Here is a 21,368-nt window from a genome sequence, read left to right as displayed (position 1 = left end):
GAATTTTAAATTAAAAAAAAATAAAAAAAAAAATAAACTGATAAAATTAAAAATTATAATGTAATTTCGATTCAGATATAAATTAAACAATAACTAAAATAATATGGCAAACTGTGGATCTTGCGAAAAAATCTGCGACTACATGATAGATTCCATTATGTGTAGTGGAAATTGCAGAAGAACTTTTCATGTTCTTTGTATCGGCGCCTCTTTTAGCAGCATCAAACTTTTTAATAAAATGAAATCGTTTTACTACTTTTGTGAAAAATGCGATCCATTTTCTGATAAAAATATTGTCCGTGACGTTCTGCAAAACATGAAGCAGTTAGAAAATTTGGAAAAACAATTATTATTTCTCTTTGACAAAATAGAAAATATAACTTCACCCTCACAACTACAAACCGAAAACACATTAAACTATTCAAAAAATATAACTCCTGAATCACAAAGTAGTACTGAAACACAACATAAATAAAGAGCCGGCAGCATATTTTGGCAGTTTTGATATAACCGAAATTCATATCTAGATATTCACCACAGTATGTCAACGGAAAAAGTCTGGCAGTGATCTTTTTCAGCTTTCCCTTGCAAGACGCATCCAAAGTGCAGTAAAAAATCAACTTTTGGCGTTTTGGTATAACCGAATAAATGATACACCAAAAAATCATAAAAAATTCCCTGATTTCGAAATTGTGGGTACCGCAAGTTTCTTTTCCAGCTTTCGCCCCGCCAAACCGCTTTAAAGCATTTTGAAGGGCATTTTTCTAATAAAAACCCTATTTACTTCTTTTCTGTTACTATACCTAACAGTAAATAAAAACCCTACTTACTTCTTTTCTGTTAGGTATAACCGTATGATGGTAACAAATTAATATTCTATGTCTATTCTAGGTCTAGAAAATATAATTTTTAGCCAGCTATTTTTCAGCCTTCCCTCTGCCAGACGCATCCAAAGTGCAGTCAAAAATCAACTTTTGGCGTTTTGCTTGGTATTAACCGAATAAATGATACACCAAAGAATCATAAAATATCCCATGATTTCAAAAATGTGGATACCAGATGTTTTTTGTCAGCTTTCGACCCGCCAGACCGCTTTGTACAATCGCACCAAGAGTCATTTGGCCGTTTTCGATCTGTAGTCAAAAAACTTCAACAAAATTGCAAATTTTTGTGTAGAGACAAACAAAATGACGCTTGGTGCAGTTGTCAAAATGTGGTCTTAGACTCGTGTCTTTATGCTCTTTCGAGCCCTGAAGTCAAAATGGATTTTTTCCCAGACCCCCATATAGCAAAATCTAACTTTCCCGTACTATTGAGATACCTTTTAGGGCGTCTGGCAGAGGGAATACTGAAAAATAGCTGGCTTAAACTTATATTTTCTAAACCAGGAATAGACATAGAATTTTAATTTGTTACCATCATACGGTTATACCTAACAGAAAATAAGCTATTAGGTTTTTTTATTAGAAAAATGCATTTCAAAATGCTTCAAAGCGGTCTGGCGGGGCGAAAGCTGAAAAAAAAAACTTCTGGTATCCACATTTTTGAAATCATGGGATTTTTTATGTTTTTTTGGTGTATCAACAACGCCAAAAGTTGATTTTTGACTGCACTTTGGATGCGTCTGGCAGAGGGAAGGCTGAAAAATAGCTGGCTAAAAATTATTTTTTCTAGACCTAGAATAGACATAGAATATTAATTTGTTACCATCATACGGTTATACCTAACAGAAAAGAAATAAATAGGGTTTTTATTAGAAAAATGCACTTCAAAATGTTTTAAAGCGGTCTGGCGGGGCGAAAGCTGAAAAAGAAACTTGCGGTACCAACAGTTTCGAAATCAGGGAATTTTTTATGATTTTTTGGTGTATCATTTATTCGGTTATACCAAAACGCCAAAAGTTGATTTTTTTACTGCACTTTGGATGCGTCTGGCAAGGGAAAGCTGAAAAAGATCACTGCCAGACTTTTTCCGTTGACATACTGTGGTGCATATCTAGATATGTGCACACTCGAATTTCGGTTATATCAAAACTGCCAAAATATGCTGACGGCTCTCGGTCTAAAACGAAAAAGCGAAGTTATCGATGATGAAAATTCCGATATAAACCCAGCATCGAAAAAAACAGCTGTATCTATATTTAGTAATCACACATTATCTCACCCTATCCCTAATTTCAACTCTAACGTGAATGCACCTATTCCTTCTCTTATCTCTTCGTCATCATTACAAGTACAACCTCCAGCTGTTACTGATCCCGCACCTATATGTAACACAGAATCAACAACTTCTTCATCTACAAACAGTTCTTCAATTACTTCTATTTCACTTCCAATATCGTCTAAACAACTACCACAATATTCTGCTCCAAATATCCAAATATTGATAACAATCGAACTAATGAGATGCTGTCTCCAATTGTATCTGTACTGTAGAAGGACAAAAAGTGTTATTTCTTTCTAAACTTGCCCCTTCAACAAACGCCCTCGATATCAAAAATTATATATCAGAAAAACTGGGAACATCATTTATCATAAATTTTGAAGAAATTCTACATCGTAACTACGCAAAATATTCTTCTTTTAAGATACGTGCCCCTGATTCAGTTTTCCACGTACTTAACTCAACATCGTTTTGGTCAGTTGGGGTAGTAATGCATGAGTTTGTGAATAGACCGAGTATCAACTCACAATCCTTTTCGTCAAAACCGGACAATGCTGAAACAACGTCAAAGCAGCTTAATCAGATATTAATATACTATCAAAATGTAAATGGACTTCGGACAAACCAACAAGATCTACAAAAATGCAAATAATCTTCCTCACGACGTCATTATACTGACTGAAACTTGGCTGAATTACTCTATTCTCGACTCTGAGCTTTTTGATACCTCCTATTAAATCTTTAGACGCGATCGTCACCATTTGGACGATTCCAACACTGTAGGAGGTGGAATACTTTTTGCAATCAAAAACTCACTTATTGGATGCGTGATCAACGACTTTAGGTCAGCCAATATTGAAGCTTTGAGCATAAAAATTCAACATGACTCTGGAAATTTATTCATTATTCATTAAAATTGATGACGATAACTTCAACGTTCCCGTAAATGCTTCGAGCTCAACTGAAATTTCATTAATTGATGGTATGTAGTCATGTGGACTGAGCCAGTTTAACGGAGTGACTAAGGGCCAGTTGTACAAAGGTGGTTCAGCCCCGGATCAGAAATTTAGCTCGCCGATTTCGGCGGATTAGCAGTGGATCAACTTTGGTTCAAGGATGGATTTAGCTATTTCAACCCATGGTATAAAAAGAGAAGGTATGATCATTAGAAAAAACTCAGTATCGAGAACTGTCAAAACTTATGGCTACTTAAGGTTTTGACAGCCCAGCCCAATGAAATTGTTGTTGTAAACAAATTTGTCTTTGAAATTGTTGTTGCTTTTGACTTTGCCAAATGCCAAACGTCAAAACCTTATTACCCCATTTTGTAAGATGGCGGCTCTAATGATCATACCTTGTCTTTTTATACCATGATTTCAACCTATATGGACCTAGCACCAGTGCTAAAAATTCATTTTACCACCGAATTCAGAAGATAAAAGTTGCTGAATCACGGATTAAATATTTGTACAACTGGCCCTAATACTTTAGGAAGAACACTAGACTTAATATTTTTCTGTGATACCGTTAGCGCCGAGACTGCAGTCATAGCCTCGACTGTTATAGCCTTTTCACACCAAACCCAAAAACGCGGTTTATGGTAAAAAGTTTACAAAAACCTGAAAAGCGTTCACACCACAAGTTTACAGGTTTTTGTATGACGTTTAAAATATTTTGACATCCAAATGTCAAGTTTTCGATGGGATTTAATTTTTGTTGTTTAAATCAGCTTAAGCTCACAAAATTGATCAAATAAATGAACTATGACAATTTAAATATAATTTAAATTCATAAACACAAAACAGAGGAATATATAAAAGTTTTACAAAGATTCTTCCTCTTTGAGACACCAAATACAAGGAAAAAATGACTTCGAAGCATCCAGATAGCTAAATTAGTAAAGATGAGAAAAGAGATTTTTGATGAAATAGAAAAACCTTTACTCCCAGAGGACCATTTGGACAAAGGTTAGCTTTTTGTAATTAAAACATACGAAACAAATATTGATAAACATAAATATATTATGCAGATACGTACCAGCACATTCTGGGAAGAAGAAGTTAAGCAAAACAATAATGAACATTTTAAGCAACACTTTAGAATGTCTCGGGATACCTTCGAAGTTCTATGCAATGAAGTCAGAAACTTAGAGAAGCACGACACACGTTATAGGAAGTGTATTCCACTGAGAAAAAGAGTAGCCATAGCTATCTATACTCTTGGCTCATCTGCGGAGTATAGAACCATTTCGGCTCTTTTTGGTGTAGGCATATCGACAGTTTATATTATCTTAACAACAAACAGACATTATAAAAGAAAATGTAGATGGCTTTCAAAAGCTTGGTTTCCCCCAATGTTTTGGAGCTATAGGTAAAGAAAAAAATGTTTTGTATGTACCTACTCAATAATTTATTTACACTATTGTTTTTCCAGATGGTTGTCATATAGAGATTCAACCCCCTTCACAAGTTGCTGTCGATTATTATAATTATAAAGGATGGTACTCGATGGTTTTATTGGCTATAGTTGATTATCGGTAAGAATGATTGTACACAATGGTTGCGATTTTTTTTTAATAGATCTCATTATAGCTATAGATTCCTTTACATAAACGTTGGAAGTCCGGGACGCTGCAATGATTCTCAAATTTTTGAAAATTCATATTTTAAAGAACAGCACCAACAACCTATTCTTAAGGAAATGTCGAAGAATCTTTGCGGTGTAGATATTCCTGTTTTACTTCTCGGAGACTCAGCATTCAGGTTATCTGAATATTTAATGAAGCCGTATCCTTTTAATACCACAGCAACAGAAGCAGAAAAAAATTTTAACTATGTTCTTTCGAAATGCCGAAGAGTAGTTGAAAATTCTTTTGGTCATCTTAAAGCAAGGTTTAGAAGATTAGGAAAAGGTCTCGATAACCGCATCGACAACAGTACATTGATAATCAAAACAGTTTGTGTTTTACACAATTTCTTGAACGTTTTTAATGACGACATAAACATTCAGTGGCAGGGATGCCATTCTAGCGACTTTGTCGCTAGATCTAGCGACATTTCAACTTCTTCCGCGACAAAAAATATTTTGATGTCGCTAGATTATTTCTAGCGACTTTTCTAGCGACTTTTGAAGCCAAGCATTTCTGAGTTGTGAAACGTAAATACTATTTTTTATTTTTAAAACCAGAAACAAATTGTCAACAAAAACTACCAGAAATCGTTTTAAAAACAAATGTATTTAAAAATAATGCTGTTGAAGTTCTTGCAACTGAGAAGATTGAAGAAATCGATATTGATCTTTTTGTATGTGATTCAGAATAAATACTAAGTATTTTATTCCAAAAGATTTAAGAATTATCTATATATCTAAATACCTATTAACAATGAGACTGAATTTTTATTTTGTTTTACCTTTATTTGTTTTTTGTTACTCTAGCCTTAAGTTTTTTAAATAACTTTGAATTTTTGAAAAAAAAAAAAATAAATAAAGTTATTCAAAAATAAATTTTTGTTGAGCTTTATTTTACAATTTTTTCCTAGCGACTTCTAGCGACTTTTTGTCTCCAGAATTTCAGCCAATCTAGCGACTTTTAGGAGTTGGCCTAGCCCAGCTTGTGGCAACACTGTTCAGTGGTTGCAAAATGCAAATAATACTCTCGAGAGAGAACAGCCTGAAAATATTACCCAAAGAGATGACTTTCTACCAATGCCTTCAATTATAAGAAACGCTATCACCATGCATTTAGGTAACAATACTCATAGTTATTTTACGACTCAAACATATGTAGGTATATCTTCACTCACTTCCACAATGTCTTTCTTGATTCTTATTTAGATCCTGAAAACAAATCCTGAAAACCACATTCAATTCAAACTAACACAATCAAAGATTATGAAACCATTATTTTTAGTTAGGTACTATAATTTATTTATTTTTTCGTAAAATGTCAAGTACAGATGCATTGAACTCTTTTGCATCAGCAACAAACTCTTTAAAGCATGCAAGTTTTTCTTCTTCAATTCTTAATGATTTTTGTGATTCCTCTTTACTATATTTTAGAAGCTCTTCATCAATAGCCTTTAGTTTTTCACCACATATTTTTCTTTTTTTTGCTTTAGATGTGGATGCACCCTCATCAGGCGATGGAGATAATGGGTTTTCTTTGTTGGAGCATTCTGAATACTCATGGTCCTCTATCTAATGATGAAACTGCAGCCGTAGACCCACTTGAATTGGAAACGGACTCTGAAAGAATATAAAATAGAGTGTGTAATGTATTTACATACATGAATTTTGTTAAAATTATAATTTTACCTGAAGGACGACTGTCTTCCACAACAAACTCTCAATTGTGTATCCGGTGTCCTCCAAGAATGCTGTGTACTTTATTGTATAAAGCCCATTCGGATGGGGAACCTCCGGATGGACCAATGATTTTTTTTTCCTTCCTGGAAATTAAAGATTTACAAACAATTTTGTATGTACATAGATATATCGGAAAATAATGAATTTGTTCCTACTCTTCGTCATCGGTTCCCCACATCTTTTTTTTATGTTTTTTTTTCTGCTCTTCCATTTTCTATAATAAATGAAAAGAAATTTGATTAATTATAAAGAATATTTTGTTAATGAATACAAAAATATTTCTTACCAGATACAAAAATAAACAAACTGCAACTGTAAAACAACTGTAATTTTTGCCTATCAGTTCTTTTTTTTTTTGTCTTCTGTCATTTTTTTTTTGTCTGCTGAATTTGTGCTGAATTCTTCAAAAGGTTTGTTTGGTTATTTCGTCTGAAGTTGAATGTTTTCATTTTCAGGTTTTTGGCGAGTTTAATCAAAAACTTGTGTTTTACGAAAACTTGTGGTTTATGAAAAATGTATGGAAAAACTTGTGTTTTTGGTATAGGTTTTTAGGGTTTTTCGCAAAAACTGCGTTTTTGGCTTGGTGTGAAAAGGCTATTAAGCTAATTGACGAAGATCGACATCATCCCGCATTAGATATTGCGCTTAATCTAAACTTATCTTCTCCTCACAAAAACTCTATTAACGAAGTTGAATTTAATTTTAGTAAATGTAATTATATAGAACTTTTTAATTTATTATATACCTACCATTGACTGGAATCAAATATTTTCTAATTGCAATATTAATGATATGTGTAACCTTTTTTATAATACACTTTTTGATTGTTTTTGTAAGACAATTCCACTTAAAAACGGACGTGGCAAATTTAATGTTCCACCATGGTTTGATTTACATCTTAAAAACTTAACTTAAAAAATAAAAGAAACAAAGCCTGAGTGGCAGCACTGTTAGCAATCCGTTTGGCCGTGCCTAAAATCAGCTCCGTGATTTTTACCAAATTTCTATTATTTTGTTCTATAAACAATTAATCATTTTTAGTTTTACCAATCTCTTTTTTTCTCGTGAGTGTTTCGCTTTAATTGTCCCTCGCAATATCAGTAATTACATCTACAACAACACAATAGGTGACATTTTTTTTTTCATCTCTACCTGTGTCTCATCCAGCGTCCCGGTGAGTGAAACTTTTTAAACGTATATGTTCTGCTCTCGAAGCATTGCTTGATGCTAAATACATAAGTATTTTTCTTGTCCTGCACTTTCATGCTGAAATATCATCTTCGCTGATTGCTCGAGTTTCGTCTGACAGCCTGTATCTCATCATCTCGGACTTATTTTACCAACCAAATTGCACATTCTTACATCAACATCAACCCTATTGCTTCTTGGCCTTACCTGCTGGGTGAGTTCCTTCTAGTATTGTTCTGCCAAGCAGTTCTACCTTGCTATTGCTACACCATTAAGTAGTGTCTACTGGTATTTTGTTTATTTACATATTTTACAACCATCTGCTACTTGTCATCCTTCATCTCTACATTATACTTTGCACTATTCTTCTACTACTACTCATCTTAACGCCATGTATCTTCGTCCATCAACTAATTTTCATCTTCGACGCCATCTTTACTATCATTATCAACCCTTCAAGCAAACAAGTCCGACCTCGGTCCGAATCCGTTCCGCAAACACAACTTTTTTCATTTTTCATAGAAAATTTTACATATTTTTGTATTATTATTTAATATATTTTAAAAACAATTAACTATACAAGACACGACACGAGACACTTCACAAATGGAATAACAAAATGACGCTGTTTTTTTTTTTTTTGCCCTTGTCTTTCCTACGTTCTTTTTTCCTTTTCACTCTTTTTCACCACGCTTCTCCCCTTCAAGCAAGAAAACTGAGTTCAACAAAGAAACTCCGACCTCAGACCGCGAAAATCGGGCTTGCACTCACACACTTGCAACTTTTTGTGTATGAACACAAAGTCGAACGAGAATCGTGGTGAAAAATGAGAAAAGGAAAAGAAAGACAAGGCCAACAAGAGCCAAAGCGTCATTTTGTTATTTTTTGTTGAAGTGTTTGGTCGCGTCGTGTCTCGTGTCGTTGTTTGTATAATGTTAGTTTATTAATTATAAACAATTTTATTAAATTATAAACAATATGGAAAACAAAAAAGGTATGTTTTATATATCGCTCAAAGTGTTTGGGTTAAAATGTTGTTTCTTCTTGTGTTGTAGATGTAATCTCTAATGATGAAGAAAAATCTAGAAGGTGAAACATGCGATTGGGTATCTAAAAAAACACCAACAACAGCAGCAGCATCAAATGAAATAAAATGAAAAAAAATGTATTGTATTTATTGTGAAAATTTCGTTTGCCAAAATAAAATAAAAAATAAAACAGTTTCAGTGAGAAAAAAAAATAAATCTTGTTCTTTTTTGGTCGCAAATGCGAAATGTCATCCCTTTCTTATTCCTCTTTCTGGTAGGTTTTCGCTGCTCCGGCTCAGGTCCGTCTTCGGCTCCGTTTTCTCGGAATGGAGATTTTCACCACACCAATACATATGCAATCGACTTCGCGGTGATTATAATTTCCATTCTAATTTGAGCCGCCTTCGGACCAGTTTCTGATCCGAAGTCGGACTCAGCTCCGCCTCAGGCGGAGCGGATTCGGACCGAGGTCGGACCTGTTTGCTTGAAGGGTCCTTCGACTTTGTGTTCATACAAAAAAACTTGCAAGTGTGTGAGTGCAACCCCATTTTTCTCGGTCGGACCCTTCAAGCAAGAAAACTGAGTTCAACAAAGAAACTCCGACCTCAGACCGCGAAAATCGGGCTTGCACTCACACACTTGCAACTTTTTGTGTATGAACACAAAGTCGAACGAGAATCGTGGTGAAAAATGAGAAAAGGAAAAGAAAGACAAGGCCAACAAGAGCCAAAGCGTCATTTTGTTATTTTTTGTTGAAGTGTTTGGTCGCGTCGTGTCTCGTGTCGTTGTTTGTATAATGTTAGTTTATTAATTATAAACAATTTTATTAAATTATAAACAATATGGAAAACAAAAAAGGTATGTTTTATATATCGCTCAAAGTGTTTGGGTTAAAATGTTGTTTCTTCTTGTGTTGTAGATGTAATCTCTAATGATGAAGACAAATCTAGAAGGTGAAACATGCGATTGGGTATCTAAAAAAACACCAACAACAGCAGCAGCATCAAATGAAATAAAATGAAAAAAAATGTATTGTATTTATTGTGAAAATTTCGTTTGCCAAAATAAAATAAAAAATAAAACAGTTTCAGTGAAAAAAAAAAATAAATCTTGTTCTTTTTTTGGTCGCAAATGCGAAATGTCATCCCTTTCTTATTCTTCTTTCTGGTAGGTTTTCGCTGCTCCGGCTCAGGTCCGTCTTCGGCTCCGTTTTCTCGGAATGGAGATTTTCACCACACCAATACATATGCAATCGACTTCGCGGTGTACACTACGAACAAACAAACAAAATCTAAAACAAAATTAGTTATTTTGTTTTCCCCACTACGAATATTTAGTAATTAAAAAAAAATCTAAAAATTATACAAATAAACTTTTTAAATTATTTTACAATGGAAAATAGTTGCGGTTTCTCCGATTGTTCACATAATGATGGTAAAATTTCTGACCGAGTGAAATGCCATGGTGTTTGCGGTAACTCTTTTCATATTTCATGCATCGGTTTAACTAAAAGAGCAATTTCACATTCAAAAGAATATTTAAAATACTTCGTTTTCTACTGCAACGAAAGTAAAGAAATATCTATGTCCCATGTTAAAATTACAACGGACAATGAACTTTTTTACAAAAATGTTTTAGCCAAATTTAATCTTTTTGATGACCTCTCTAAGAATATCGAATCCGTTAATTCCACTCTTGAAAACTATGGTAAACAGTGTCTCGCTAAGCATACGAAAATCGAAAAAAACCTAACTTCCTTAACGCAAAAAAACCCGCGCGATAACCAACTGAACATAATTGAAGATTTCAAGTTAGTGATTAAATCGTCCTTTGCTTCTTCACTCAAAACTAATCCGCTTAATGATATTAAAAATCAGCTAAAAAATATCCAATCCGATTTGGATATTCATTTCCAAAATAGCTCAAAAAACTCATCTACTTTTAATCATCACGAATCCCATTACATCTGGATTTGGTTCCTCAATTTAACGAAATCAGTAATGGTCTTGCAGCGACTAGATATCGATGATATCTTTGAAGAAATAAGAACCGTTTCCTGTAAAATCGACGAAATACCGGATAAAATACAACCAAGTACCTCCATTTACAACACTTCTATCCTTGCGGAAATGGTTGATAACTCAACATGTCATCTTTCAACTCCCTCTCTAATTTTCGGCAGCACACTATCACCACTATAGACTCTGCAACTCAGACCCACAGTACACATAATAAGGTAATATATTCCGAACGTTGTCAAAATTTGTTTGCCAAAAATGGGCACCAATCTGTCAGGTCGGCCTTTAATTTTTATATTTCAATCGCAGTAAACAGGAAATTTGTTTTTGTTTTAATTTATAAAATAATGTCATTTAAAAATATTATAAATTGAAAAATATCAAATTTTCTTCGTGTTTCATCGCGGAAAATGGTAAATAATTGTTTAAAAATTAGTGGTGTGCGTGGTTTATCGGTTTTTGTTCGTTTTTCGTCGGTATTTTAAACAATTAATAATTCGGTAGCTGACATTGGTCGCCAAAGGGTCATGTTTTGACAATCTGGCGACCAATGTCAGTTCGGAATATATTACCTTTTTATGTGTACTGTGACTCAGACCAACCATTTTGGGTCTCCTAAAAAAGATCTACCCACCATCATCCGTTTCGGAACTTCTTGGACATTATCCGAATGGAATAAAAGAATCAATAAGTTGAATCTTAACTCAAAATTCACTCCTTTCTTTTTGAAGCGCGTACCTAAGCCAGCTGCTATTACTTGGATCCGAACATTTTTTCATCACAAGTTCTACATCACATTAGGCGAATGTAAACGTCTATCGCCATAAAGTTTTAAGATTGACGTCCCATCCAAATATATATGGTTGTTTTTATCATCTACTAATGACGCTTTCCGGTTGGGTAAAATTTTAATGACCAAATGGGTGTTCAAAAATAACAATAAACAAGATATTTCTAACATTTATATTCAAACTAGTTTTGAGGCAAAAAAATCTAATAATAATCCAATCCCTCAAAATCATGTGTCCTTTAATCTAGACTCTGTTTCCAAACCCTCTTCCTCCTCTAAGGTCTTAAATAATTCATTATATTATCCTAATTTTGTTCATTCTCACATTCTTCATTCCAAAAAGCCATCCCACAATCTTATAAAAAAAGAAATATCAAATCTTCTTCCATCCCAAAATTAATCGTACCTCCTCCAACCTTTGATCCACTCTGTCCTCCAACTGTTAAACTCTCTTCTAACTGTTAAACTCTCTTTCTAGATTCACTCTCTTCTGTCAATGATATGAACGGTCGGTATACGATGGCACGCTTACGTAATAATAAACTTTTCGATAACGTTCGCTTGTATCTAGCCTACCTTTACGACAAACCTGATTCTGTCTGTATTGACGGTAAAACCAAGACGCGCTTAAAAAAAATGAAGGCCTTCCAACAGACCCCATCTCCCTTCGTAATATTTATACGCGCTTCCTGGATAATTTGGATATTTCTCCCGCTGTTTCTAAAGACCTTGCGACTTTTGCCTCTCACATCCATTTTAAGCAATCCTCTTATCGCTCCTAACCCTCCAAAATCCCAAAATAATCTCCCAGAATGTTTGTCTTTATATTACCAAAATGTCAGAGGTCTTCGCACAAAAACCTCATCTGTCTATTTTAATTCTTCTACACTTCCCTATGATATCTTTGCACTCACAGAAACGAATCATCTACTATGTTTTTAGAGCAGATGGTTCTTTGGATGGTTTCTCAGGAAAAAAAAGAGGCAACACGAGAAAGAAGCGATCGTGGAAATAGAGGGATGCTATAACAGGAATGAAGTTCGTAAGTTTTACCAGAAGGTAAAAAGAACATCCCAAAGACAGATTGCACCATTCAATATCGACGATGAAGGCCAACATTTCCGTCCCCCCGACCTGGAAGAAGTGAAGGCAGTCATATCCAAGCTTAAGTCAAACAAAGCCGCTGGAGCTGACGGCCTTGCTGCCGAACTATTTAAAGCAGCAGGAGATGACCTGGTTAGGAGTATGCACCAGCTCATCTGCCGAATATGGTCGGAGGAAAGCATGCCCACAGAATGGAATCTCAGCATCGTGTGCCCGATCCTTAAGAAAGGAGACCCTCTAACCTGCGCCAACTACAGAGGAATCAGCCTCCTTAACATCGCATATAAGATCCTCTCTGCCGTACTATGTGAACGTCTGAAGCCGTTCGTCAACAACCTGATAGGTCCTTATTAGTGTGGCTTTAGACCAGGAAAGTCCACCATCGATCAAATATTCATATTACGGCAGATCTTGGAAAAAACCCAGGAACAACAAATCGATACCCACCACCTGTTCATCGATTTTAAAGCCGCGTATGACAGTATATACAGAGATGAACTGTATAGAGCTATGTCTAGTTTTGGCATCCCTGCAAAGCTCGTCCGGCTGTGCAGGATGACGATGGAGAATGCACGCTGCTCCGTCAGAGTCGGTAAAGACCTAACCGAAGCGTTTAATGTCGAAAAAGGTTTTAGACAAGGCGACGCACTGTCATGCGATTTCTTTAACATCGTTCTTGAAAGAATTATACAGAACTCAAACGTAAACACCAGAGGCACCATCTTTCAAAAGTCCGTTCAGCTGCTTGCATATGCCGACGATATTGACATAATCGGAAGAACTCAGCGTGATGTCAATGGCGCTTTTGTAAGCATTGAAACGGAAGCGGCAAAAATGGGTTTAAGGGTCAATGAGGGCAAAACAAAGTATATGCTGTCGTCAAAAAAGGACACACAACACCGACGCATTGGACAAAACGTCACCATCGACAGCCATAACTTCAAGGTAGTAAAGGACTTCGTCTACCTAGGCTCCGCTATAAACACGGACAACAACATCAGCGCTGAAATCAAACGGAGAATTACTCTTGCCAACCACTGCTACTTTGGTTTGAGAAGGCAATTGACCAGCGAAGCCCTCTCTCGAGCAATATAGGTGTCCCTATAGAAGACCCTTATCATCCCAGTCCTGCTATATGGTGCAGAAGCATGGACTTTAACGAGGGCGGATGAAAACATCTTGGATTGTTTCGAGAGAAAAGTTCTTCGTGCGATTTTTGGTCCCGTGTGTATTGATGGTGATTGGAGAAGAAGGTACAACAACGAGCTTTACCGGTTGTACAAGGACGTTAACTTAGCCAAGATAGTGAAGGTGCAGCGCCTGAGATGGCTAGGTCACGTGGAGCGCATGGACAACAATGCTCCGGCCCGGAAAGTTTTCGACTCCAACCCAGAGGGACGGCGCAGTAGAGGAAGACCTCGTCTGAGGTGGTGCAACCAAGTGAAAGGGGACCTCAATCAACTTGGCGTGCGCAACTGGAAGCAGCGAGCTAAGGATAGAGCTAGCTGGCGAAGCTTGTTGGTTGAGGCCCAAATCCACAGCGGATTGTAGCCGCCTTACGGCGCTGGTCACCCTAAGTAAGTAAGTAAGTAAGGTTCTTTGGATAGTGATTTATCCTTTGGTCGTGGTGTTCAATCGCTTTGACTCATCACTCCTCAAAATCTCTGACTCCCCTTCTTTCGAGTTTATTTGTGTCAAAGCAAAAATTGGCAAATCTTCCCTCTACACAGCTTGCTGTTATATCCGTCCTTGTCAACCTATCGAATCATATCAGATTGCAGTTGATGCTCTTGATTCTATCTTCGATGTCGCCGACCCGTCAGATGTAGTCTTAGTCTTAGGAGACTTCAATTTTCCTAATCTTCAATGGACTCCCTCTGATGATGAATCTCACTTTTTTACTTCAAATGCTAAAACAGATAAGGAAATCCTAATCACTGATTCCCTTTCAGACTTAGGACTTTTTCAACTAAGCGGAGTTAAAAATAACTTAGGGCGCCAACTCGATCTCGTCTACTCTTCAGATGTAGATAACTGCATACTTACTGCTAACGACCACCTTCTTTCGACCCTAGATCCGTATCACCCTCCTCTATTTCTTACCTTTTCCTACAACTCCTCCCATACTGTCATTCCATCTGAATTCCACATTGTCTTCAATTTTCGTAAAGCAAATTTTTCGAAACTAAATGACTTACTACACGCTGCCAACTTTAGTAGTATCCTTAATAGTCGCGATATCAATGCTTCTCTCCTTCAATTCTATTCAATCGTCTTCAATTGTATCAGTCAATCTGTACCAACTGCCCCCCAAAAAAACATTTCGTCTAGTCCTCCGTGGTATAACAACGAACTTAAGTCACTTTGAAATAGAAGAAATAAACTCTGGCGCAAATATTTGCTCTCTCGGTCTGGCTTTGATTTCTCGAATTTCCAGTGCGCGAACTCTTTGTTTTCTGAGTTATGTATTTCTCTATATAATAATTACCATTCAAAAAAGCAATGCAACATATTATCTGATCCTAAAAGTTTTTTCCATTTCATTAACGCTAAAAAGAAATCCGATAGCTACCCTTACTTTTTTGAATACAAGTTCTGATGATCCTAAAATAATAATCTATTTGCTCAATTCTTTAGCCAGTCTTTTTCAAATAATATCTCACAACCTGATCTAAATTATTTTTCTTATTTAGCCACTTGTACCCAAACTTCATTAACTTCCATTGTTATTCCTTCGTCATTGTTGATGGAAAGATAGACAAGCTCAAAACAAAATATACTGCAGGTCCTGATGGTTAACCTTCAATAATTTAAAAAAAATGTTTTACAAATGTAGTGGAACCCTTAACTGCTCTTTTCCAGCTTTCTATTTCAAAAGGTATCTTCCCTTCTCCTTGGAAATACTCCTTTATTATCCAAATCCATAAAAAAAGGTCCCAAAAAAGAAATATCTAACTACCGCCCCATCGCTAAACTATCATGCATCCCAAAACTTTTTGAAAGCATAATTTATGATACAATGCTCTTCCATTGCAAACAAATTTTCTCCCCCAATCAACATGGTTTTTTAACTGGTAGGTCAACTACCACAAACTTAGTTGATTTTGTCTCCAGTTCAATATGTGCCATGGAGGCTGGCAAAGAAATTGATGTCATTGCAACTGACTTAAGCAAAGCCTTCGATAAATTTTCACATACCCTTATTCTCTTCAAACTTAAATCACTTGGTTTTCAACCTTCCTTTATGGCATGGATTGAATCTTATTTAAATGGACGTCAGTATAACGTCCTTTTTAGAGGTTCAGAATCTTATCCGATTATTGCAACATCTGGGGTTCCGCAAGGTAGCCATCTCGGTCCTTTGATCTTCATACTAACAATCAACGATGACGATAGTGTAATAAAAGATTCTTCAATGTCTGTATACGCCGACGATAAAAAAATATATAGATGTATCTCCTCCCTTAATGACTCTCTCTTTCTTCAACTTGACCTTAACCGATTTTCAACCTGGTGTGAGAAAAACTTCCTAGAGCAGGGTCGGACTGGGGCATAGGGGCCCGGGTGGCAAAATGATAAAAGGGGCCCGCGCCGCTGTGGGGCCCGGGATCAGTTGAAGGGGCCCTTTGGTCATTAAAAAAATTTATAAAATAATAAAAATTTTCTTTCATTTTTTAAAATCAGCTTTAAAATTTTAAATCAATTTAAAAAAATTAGAAATCAGCTGTGGAGCCCGGTATCAGTTTAAGGGGCCCTTTGGTCATTAAAAAAATTATAATTGATACAAAATAATAAAAATTTTCTTTAATATTTTAAAGTTGAAGGGGCCCTTTTGTCATTTAAAAATTTTATAACTGATACAAAATAATAAAAATTCTGTTTAATGTTTTAACACAATTTAAAAAAATTAAAAATCAGCTGTTGGGCCCGGAACCGGTTGAATGGGGTCCTTTGGTCATTAATTAATTTTATAATTGATACAAAATAACAAAAATTCTCGTTTTTATTTCAGCATAATTTTGTAAAATTAAAAGTCTGCTTTAATACCCGGAGTCAGTTAGAAGGATCTTTTGCAAATTTAACGTGTAAAGCAATATGTTTTATAATTTAAAAAAATCTTGTCAACATTTAAGTACAAATAGTTAGATATAGGCCCGGGCTGTATTTAGGCCCTTTTAGTGATAAATAGTTATAAAAGCAATATTTTTTTATTAAGAAAACAAAAAAAATTTGTATCATGTAAACATAGTTTTGAAATAGTAACGACCAGGTTTTGGGCCCGGCTAGCTGGAGGTCCCCATTGAGCAATAAAAACGTTACATTTTATAATTAGAGCAAATTTGTTTGTTACCATTTAAGAATAGTTTTGAAAATGATATTGTGAAATTAAGGGCCCTGGATGGGTTGAGGGGCCTTTTAAATGATCAATACATTTATTATGTTTTCATTTTTTTTTATCCTATGGGCCCGGAGATTGCTTGATTAAAAAAAAATTCGTCATACAGTAAAAATAACTTTGAAATTGTCCTTGGGCCCCTAGATGGGTTCACGCCCATTTTAGAACTCAAGTAGTGAGTTTTCTACAATAACCTTGATTTAATTTTACTCTATAAAATTGTCTGTAGTTTTTTTTTTATTGTGAAACAAGTATTCAACAAGTTTGTGTTATTGTTACATCGATTAAAAAAAAATTCCAACAGCAGGGGCCCGGATGGCATTCGCCAGCCTTGTTGTATGGCCAGTCCGACCCTGTCCTAGAGCTTAATGTGGGCAAATGTCAAGCAATAACGTATTCACGTAAACGCTCATTACTTTTCCCTCGTACCTACTTAATTAATAACCAGCCTGTCATACAAGTTGATTCATTATTGATTCGTTATCTCGGAGTAATATGTGATAAGGAACTTAATTTCAAATTCCACATCACTAACTCCATAAATAGAGCAAACTCCGCACTAGGTTTTGTCAAACGTTGGTCTAAAGAATTCTCCGACCCCTACGTCACTAAAACCCTCTATCTTACATTTGTCAGACCACTTCTTGAACATGCTAGTCAGATATGGTCCCCATTTTATGCATCTCACTCTCTTCGTATAGAAGCCGTTCAACGTAGATTCCTTCGATTTGCCCTCCGTGGGCAGTGAATTTTTCAACGATATAAATAACATCTCAGAATTAAAGATCAAAGACTTGATCTCATTCCTAGCCTAAACACTCGTATGTATTGAAATCACTTTATTCCAATTAACCCATTTATAACTCGCTTTTTGCGCTATTTGGGTCATCAAGCTAGGCTGCTTATGACCGCCATCTCTACCTACCCTCCGTGGTCTTCCCTGGCCTGACAGACTTAACCTTCCTCCTTACGTTGATCGCTTAAAACTCATTGATCTACAACCCCTTGATATACGCCGTAAAGTTTCTGACATTATTTTCATCCATCAAGTTTTAACTGGTAATAACGATTGCCCTGCCCCCTTGCAAAAAATCTGCCTTTTTACTAACCCGAGAAATCTCCGATGTTTACCTTTTTGCTCTTGATTTTCACCGTACAAACTATGGGTTCAATGAACCAATGAATCGCATGCTACGTGCTGCTAATAGCGTGGATAATTCTTTTGATTTCCACCCCTCCAAGCATTCCCTGAAAACCTCTCTCTACAAGTATTTCTTATCCCCACAACCTTCCTAAGTTTCTCAACTCTCAAGTACTCTTAGTTTTTAAGTATTTTTATAATCTAGTTTTTAAGTTTATTTTGTAAACAATAGTTGTAAGTTTATTGCTTGTATTAAGCTAAATAAATATATTAAATAAAATATAATAGTACAAGAACCGATGAAGATATTGAAACATTCTTAATTATAAAACAATTATTTGCAGAGCACTCTAATTCTTTATATACGAAAATTACATATCTAAAATTGAACGTGATCTAAAATCAAATCCTGATAATTTTTTGAAATTTGTTAATTGTAAGAAAAAAACTAGCGGCTACCCAAACTCTATGAATAATTCATCGTCAACTAGTCATGAACCCGCCCTGCAAACCAAACCTCAGTAGTTTAGGGGAAAATACAACCACCAACAAAGCTTATGTTGAGGATGTATGTGTTTCCTTATTTACCAAAATCTCTCCCCTCCAAAAATAGAAGTTTTGTTTCTCCTGAAAAAATAAACTCTTCTTTGATAAATGGGAGGAAAAGAGCGCGATGTATGCAATGCACAAAGTTTTGTCTCTTTTGTAATGGCGGCTCGCGTTTGATTTGACTTTTCCTACATTTTATATTTTCTAGTGAAACCAGTAAAACCTTGATAGCCACAGCCACAGCAACATCAAAAAAAATTTTCGCTGCTCCATTTGAAGAATAAAAATTAAAACAATTTAATTTAAAAAATATATAATCTTCTCAGTGTTGAGTGTTATTTGTAAAAACTATTTTCTCCAAACAATATCTACCACACAAATTCTTCGGCACGCCACAAAAATTTATTTCCACCATCAAAATGCACAGCCTCAGCCTTGTGCATTTAGAAAAAAAAAAGTAATACAAAAATGATACAAAAACAACCACCAATTGATTTGGAAAATAAAGGTATGCTGATTATAAAATTGATAAATTATAAAGTTGTTGATTTTTCTGTCTTTTAGTGGCGATCAATTCCAGACATCATTGACTGAGTTTACAGCAGCTTCAGCCTTGAGCATTTAGAAAAAAAAAAGTCAAAACAAGATATACTCCAGTCAAAGCGTCGGAAAAAAGGGCCTCACCTTGCGATGAGAGGCACTGTCAGTTTTTATTTCATGGATCGATAGGGGTATATTTAAAAGGCTTAAACCCAATTTCTCACCACCTGATCATTCTTTTTAGCGGAGTTATTCACAAAAATGCATTTTTTGGGATATTTTACTTCTAAGCTAATATCTTTGCTCCAGATTATCGTAGACCAAAAAATAAACATACATTCTCTTCCTTATAATATTTTCTATCGTTGTATGTAATTTCATTGTATTTGAGTGAGTAAATAGAAAATGGCAACCATTTAAAGTCAAATTCTTGTTGTTAAAAAACACATTTTTGTCATTATTTCGAAAAAAGCTTATATCATGATTGACATTTTTCTAACCTATTTTGTAGCGCTGTTTATGTCCTGCATTTTACAGAAAAAATCAGCTCTTTATCACCAAAGATGGCCGAGCTATTGATAAATGAACGCATGCAAAACCGGTGCGAAAACACTCAAAAATATCGTTTTTTGGGAATAACTCGACTTCAGAATGTCCTACGGCAAAAAATAAAGCAATGTTCGTTACAACATTTTCTATCAATTTAGTGCACAATCTTTTTGTTGAAACAAATAAAAAATAAGTAATATTAAGTCAAAGTCGTTTTTTTGTTTAGCAAACTCTTGCCTTATTATTTTGCGAACGGTGCAAGTATTGGCTAAGAAAATAAAATATTATTGTAGTCCTTTAAATTATCTACAATTCAAAAAAAAATTTAGCTTTCTACGACCCACGGGAGCCGAGCTATTATAATTTTAAGAAAGCATTAATCCGTACGAAAATTCAAACAAAATTCCCTTGTTTATGATTCGAATACTAGTTCTCAGTGAGAGGGGTTGTTTTCATTGTTTCTTGTTATAAGAGAATTTGTCTTATGTTTTTTCGTTGGTCATTTGGACCTTTTTTAAAAAATTAATTACTCGGCTCGTGTGGGTCGTAGAGTGCTAAATTTTTTTTTAAATTGTAGATAATTTAAAGGACTACAATAATATTTTATTTTAATAGCCAATACTTGCACCGTTTGCAAAATAATAAGGCAAGAGTTTGCTAAACAAAAAAATGACTTTGACTTAATATTACTTATTTTTTATTTGTTTCAACAAAAAGATTGTGCATTAAATTGATAGAAAATGTTGTAACGAACAATTCATTGCTTTATTTTTTGCCGTAGGACATTCTGAAGTCGAGTTATTCCCAAAAAACGATATTTTTGGGTGTTTTCGCACCGGTTTTGCATGCCTTCATTTATCAATAGCTCGGCCATCTTTGGTGATAAAGAGCTGATTTTTTCTGTAAAATGCAGGACATGAAAAGGGCTACAAAATAGGTTAGAAAAATGTCAATCATGATATAAGCTTTTTTCGAAATAATGACAAAAATGTGTTTTTTAACAACATATAAATATTTAAATGGTTGCCATTTTATATTTACTCACTCAAATACAATGAAATTACATACAACGATAGAAAATATTATAAGGAAGAGAATGTATGTTTATTTTTTGGTCTACGATAATCTGGAGCAAAGATATTAGCTTAGAAGTAAAATATCCCAAAAAATGCATTTTTGTGAATAACTCCGCTAAAAAGAATGATCAGGTGGTGAGAAATTGGGTTTAAGCCTTTAAAATATACCCCCATCGATCCATGAAATAAAAACAGACAGTGCCTCTCATCGCAAGGTCAAATGACGCTTTGACTGGAGTAATACAAAAACTACCACCAAAGTGCAGACTGCAGAGTATTTTTTTCTTTTTCATTTTTCTCAACTGGTCAGGCCACAGTCGCGTGCCCAAGGATCTTTTTTTTTATGTATTTTGTTTAAAAAAAAAACTATTTTGTGTTTTTCCAATAAAATATTAAATAATAGTTGTTTAAAAGAATTGTTTGTTTGTTTTGAAGATTTTTTTATTTTCAGATGAAATTAA

At 35.0% G+C, this 21,368-nt stretch overlaps 1 long non-coding RNA gene and 1 pseudogene across 2 annotated transcripts; one reads left to right on the top strand and one right to left on the bottom strand.

The window, feature by feature from the left end:
- The first annotated feature begins 4,202 nt into the window (after window positions 1-4,202).
- LOC129909525 (uncharacterized) lies at window positions 4,203-5,271 on the top strand (annotated as a pseudogene).
- A 709-nt stretch (window positions 5,272-5,980) lies between these two features.
- LOC129907813 (uncharacterized) lies at window positions 5,981-7,168 on the bottom strand. Of its 2 annotated transcripts, XR_008771168.1 has the most exons (4): window positions 6,815-7,168; window positions 6,684-6,742; window positions 6,478-6,611; window positions 5,982-6,408 (listed from the first exon to the last, which is right to left on the bottom strand). It is a non-coding gene; the product is annotated as an uncharacterized LOC129907813 (long non-coding RNA). The 2 variants fall into 2 exon arrangements; XR_008771167.1 differs by having other exon boundaries at window positions 5,981-6,408; window positions 6,478-6,742.
- Between the last annotated feature and the right edge of the window lie 14,200 nt (window positions 7,169-21,368).

This window comes from Episyrphus balteatus, chromosome 1, assembly GCF_945859705.1.
Source record: "Episyrphus balteatus chromosome 1, idEpiBalt1.1, whole genome shotgun sequence".
Classification (NCBI taxonomy): domain Eukaryota; kingdom Metazoa; phylum Arthropoda; class Insecta; order Diptera; family Syrphidae; genus Episyrphus; species Episyrphus balteatus.
The sequence above is the reverse complement of the archived record's forward strand: the minus strand, read 5'-3'. Positions and strand labels throughout refer to the sequence as shown.